The sequence below is a fragment of the Aplysia californica genome, unplaced genomic scaffold (assembly GCF_000002075.1).
Source record: "Aplysia californica isolate F4 #8 unplaced genomic scaffold, AplCal3.0 scaffold00291, whole genome shotgun sequence".
In the NCBI taxonomy this organism is placed as follows: Eukaryota; Metazoa; Mollusca; class Gastropoda; order Aplysiida; family Aplysiidae; genus Aplysia; species Aplysia californica.
Window position 1 is genome coordinate 498,490 of NW_004797561.1, and position 5,367 is coordinate 503,856.

A 5,367-nucleotide genomic window follows, 5' to 3' on the forward strand; every position below is an offset into this window, starting at 1 on the left:
TCCCTTTTTTAAATAGCTGTCTGTTGCCCATTTCACACCTCGTACAATGCTTTTGATCGATTCTATGAAAAGATGGAAATTTAATCGGAAGTCTCGCCTCTTTGACGGCATGACAACAGTTGAAACGGGCTTTTAAGTAGTTATTATAATAAATCTCTCTTTCTCATTCTTGATTCCAAAAGCACACAACTTTGTAGCCTACTCACTCATACCTCGGGAACAGTGAGAGAAGAAACTGAAATCAAAATCTCCGTGAGGTACGATTTGAAAGAAGTTGTCAAGAGTATTAACTCACATTTATCATGCGGGGATCCATGAAATGCCATATGATCTGATCTCATCTGTGATTGCTTTGAGTTCAAATTGCTTAAGTGACCGACATTTTCCAATTAAATATTTCATTGCCCAACCTGCAGGTCCTTTAAAAATTGGTGAGTCTTTTTCCTTGCCCCCTCACCAATTTGGTCAAATCTGTACATGTGCCAGTTTAAAAGACTTGAACATACTCAGCATGTCATAAAAGTAAGCGAAAGAGTCCAGCGCTGCTGTGTTACAAAGTATGTCTGTCTTACCCGCATATACAGACACACACACACACACACACACACACACACACACACACATATTCACACTCTTACTAATACATTGATATTGTGTCTTCAAAGCACATTTTTGGTGCGCCAACTTTACTCTTTCCTGAGGACAAATCAGAATAGAATACATAATGTTCTTAAGCTCTCTAACGAACAGTACATTAATATTATTCTTTCATCATGTGGAATCGGAGTCTTCAAACTAAACCCAGAAGCCTAGATCAGTATTCGCGTTGGCTGTAACACTGTGTTTTTTAAATCTTTTGAGGATGTTCAGCATTCGAAGAATGAAATAGAGAAGGCTTGATAAACAATGTGAAATAGAAGAACTAAAGACAGAAACCCCAATCGAAACACAGGGTTTCTTATAGGCTTACCTCTTTATAAAATATTGTGTTAACGAAACAGCTCACCACACACTTAGTCATAATTTATGGGTTCATTGACTCGCCTCGCGCTTCTGCTGCCCCAGAAGGGGTTCAAGGCTTCCAAGCTCCATACATTAACCGTATCAGCGTACATGACTTGACCATTTCTCGTAGCAATACCCCAGAGAACAACCGTTGCCGCGCCGATATATATCCCAGTTGACCATTAGAGGTATCTGTTCTCCGATAAGATATGATTGTTCAGAATACTTCTGGCACAATTCTTCTAGGCCTATATGTCTGAATTCTTCCCATTTAATTGCTTATTCTCTTATTACGTATCTTTCATTGAATGATAACTTAGTGAATGAGAAAGAATTCAGCATATTAATGATAATGAGGATGGTTCCCATTCAACTAAATATAATATTTCATTATCAACTTGTGGGGCTACATTTTAAATTGAAATATTCTAGGAACGTCTTGCAAACAAAGAACCCATCACCAGTTATAATACTATTATTAGGCCGTAATAGAATTATTCTCAATATATTGTCCCAACAGGTCTTGGTTATATTGGTCTGTTAGTTGCAATCCTATCAATCTTCCACACTATAACACTTTGGGAACGTCAGCGAGTAACGATAAGCATAAATTCAGCACTTTAATTATTACTTACCAGGAAGTTGAGATTGTTTCAGAATGCTATCAGGTTTGCTCTGCCGTACTCTGACAAAACGCCCTTTTCTTATTCACAGCGGTTTCAAGAAATCAACGATTTTTTGGTTTTCTTATATCTGTCGAGCACAGGGAATGACATTCTCTTCAGGAAGCGAGATCAACCGTTGATGTGCTGTGCAAAATAATTTATATATTATAGGAAAGCAAACAATTCTGATTTCTCGAAACTGCAGTAAATAAGAAAAAGGCATTTTATCACAAAGCAGCAGGGCAGGGATAATAAAGTAGATTGTAAGGCGCATAGAACTTGCTGTTGAGCCTGAATTTGCGCTATACAAATGATATCTATTGTTATTATTATCATTATTATTATTATTATTATTATTATTATTATTATTATTATTATTATTGCAAGTCAGATCGTCGTTGGTAGTCCACCATGAGATGCAGTATACTATTATCTGACCCATATTCATACCTGTCACCAAAACGGGAAACCAGGTTTTGGATAACAAAAAGGCAGGCATTTGACGATAGAATAAAAAAGGGGGAAAGGCCAGAGACTAATTGCTTCGAGAAATCACGTTTTTTCGAAAAGTCGATTTAGGGAAGGAAACTTTGACAAAAATGCTCTAGCAGGGTATATACCATTAATATTTTTGTTAGCGCTCATTGTTGCAGCCCAAAATTACGTGTGATCCTTGATTGTCCATTTGGATTCTGCGAGACATTAAATCCGAACATCACGAATCTATAACCCCCGTTTGATTCTCTTAATTTCTTTTTTTTAAAGTGCCAACATTAAGTTGATAACCTTGCAATGATTGTTACACTATGAATAATTGTGTGTAATGTCTATGGGAAAAGAACAGACGTCAGATTGTAATAAAGTCATACAAAAAGTGGTTCAAAAAACGAATGTCAGCTACATTCATTACCTGAGATCACTAATTAAAGAATACCCAAGTTCAAATCCCTTTCATTTGATGAAACGTCTTTTACATGTTCCTCAAAACCTCTCACACATAAACAAAATCAAAGAAATAAGAAAATATGAGTCTTTCTTAAACTCACTTGAAACTACGTCTTTGTAGATCATGGGTACTGCTTTCTGTTTCAAGTCAGCGAATGTTTTCTTGCTGTTGTTTTTTTTCTGCGCACTGTTTACTATGAATGATTGTACAGCGCTCAGAGCTTGTTTCCTAACGCGATAGAGTGCTGTGTAAATGCTATTTATCATTATTATTACCTTAAAGAGGACAACAGAAAGAATAAAACAAACGAACTAATGGAGAAATAATGAACTAACCAAAAAAAAGGGAAATGATAAAGAGCAAATAATACACCCTCCATAAAAGTGGGAGACTGTGTAAGCTCGATCATCATTGCATATCTCTTGGACTCTGCTGAGTGCAGGGAAAGCAAGGGAAAGGTTTGCACTTTACTCAAAGCCTGCATGGGCCAAGGGTAAAAACTATGTTGTTCCTTCTTTGTTTTGGTAAGTGTTTTACGGCGCAAGCAACCGCAAAGGTCAAATGAGCGCGCGGGACACATGAAAACAATTGTTTAAAGCTTGGTAGGCATTCATTTTGAATTTTGCCCGAGTGGCGGCCGAAGCCTACTCTTATCAATTTTGGACCACAGAGGGATCTTAAACTTGTGCACACGGGACCTCCGAGATTTTTGGCCAGTATCCGAGAAGAAATAGAAACATCTCAATGACTACCAAAGTGAATGTTCTGAAATACTATGTATGGTCAACCCTTCTATATAGCTATGAATGCTGGACAATCACTAAAGACAGTGAAAATAAAATAGAAGCAACAGAAATGTGGTTTCTTTTGAGACTGCTAAGAGAATCGTGGAAGGAATAGAAATCAAATGAGGTTGTGTTTGATGAAGCCCACGTGGGACGCTCACTGTTAAAAACAATCAGGAAACGACAAATTAAATGCAGTTTTTGGGACACCTGAATAGATATAAGGGTCTTGAATATCTTGCTCTCACTGGCAAAATTGAAGGCAAACGCCCAGAGCAACCTACTTAGGGAACCTAAACAAATGAGTAACAGTGACAGATCAGGGAAACGTAGCTTTTTAAAGAGCATCCGCGCAAAGGAATGAATGAAGAACCATGATCGTCGGTGTCTATCGCAGATCTGGCACTGGATGATGATACGAGAAGGCAAGATGTTAGATCTCGCTTACCCTAAGATCAGGGGTGTGGCTGAAAGACAGCAAAAAGGAGTCAAGGAGTAGCAGTACAAAGGCTGCAGAAAGAGTCAGGAGCCCAATGGAAGGGGCAAAGGTGGGGGGGGGGCAGAAAGTGGAGACGGAAGCAGATGGCAGAACATGGTTGGAGAGCAGGAAAGGAGGTGAAAGGAGAACATTTTAGAGAAGAACGTTTTCGTCTCTGTCAGGTTTCGAACCTACTAGGACTTATTGAATTAGAGGTAGGTGAACACGGTAACCTCTGAACCACGAGAGCCCCCTCTCGTTTCTTAAGCTCTTTCTGTGTGATATGAACGTCCTTCTCGTCGTATTGAAAGTATTATTTCTCACTTGTTGAAAAATCAACTTAAGGTTTACTTTATAAAAAGCTAGGGCGCTCTGTTAGCTAAGTTGGTTTCATGATGGAGTACGGAGCGGATGATCTTAGTTGGCATCCGAGACTGAGTGTTCTTCACATTGGGTCGTTTTGTGGATTTTCAAGGTTCTCAGCCCATTTATTGGCTCCATCATGTCGGAGACGGGCGTTCAATTCGAAGGCCCCTCCTCTAAAATAATCCTATAGCGTTGTTAGGGCGTTAAAACCATACACTTACTTTCCTTTACAAGAAGCTATACAAAATCTAAGTAGGCTGGCTCGTAGAAGGCTTGTTGTGCCCCCATAAACCTTTTCATCTCTGATTTCTGTCAGTTGTTTGCAAATATCAAGTTGAAAACGGGAGATCGTGTAAAGCCAACATCTTTATTAAACAAAAAGAAATCTGTGGAATCGGAAATCATTATAATGGACATTTCGTGCTACAAACAGATGCAGGCCCAGTATATTTAGTCATTGTCATTACAGGGAGACTTTAGACCAAACACTAGGGCTCTCGTGACCTAGAGGTTCAGGCATTCGCCTCTCATTCAAAGGTCCCGGGTTAGAATCCGGGTAGCGACGGAAAAGTTTTCTTCTCTAGAAACGTTCTCCTTTCACCTCCTTTCCTGCTCTCTAGCAATGTTCTGTCATCTGCTTTCGTCTCCACTTTCGGCCCCCATCCCCTCACCTCCTTTGCCTCCTTCTCTGGGCTCCAGATTCTTTCTGCAGCTTTTCTAATGCTACTTTTTGGCCCCCTTCTTACTGCTGTCTTTCAGCCACACCCCTGATCTTCTGGTAGGAAAGATCTACACCTGGCCTTCTCGGACAAGGGCGAAAAATCACCGAGGTCCTGTATGCAAGTTGCGCACGTTAAAGATCCCTTAGAGGTCGAACATGATAAGAGTAGGCTTGAGTCGCCACCCGGGCAAAATTCAAAATTTCCTACCAAGTGAAAATGTTTCGTGTGTCCCGCGCGCTCATATTATGACCTTATGCAGTTGCGAACGCCGTAAAACACTTACCAAAAAAACCACACAAAAAAACAAACAAAAACCCCCCAGAAAAACTAACATTAGGGGTATATTTGATTATGCACAGTCATGTGCCCCAAATTTTAGGAGAAATTTATCTCTACAAAG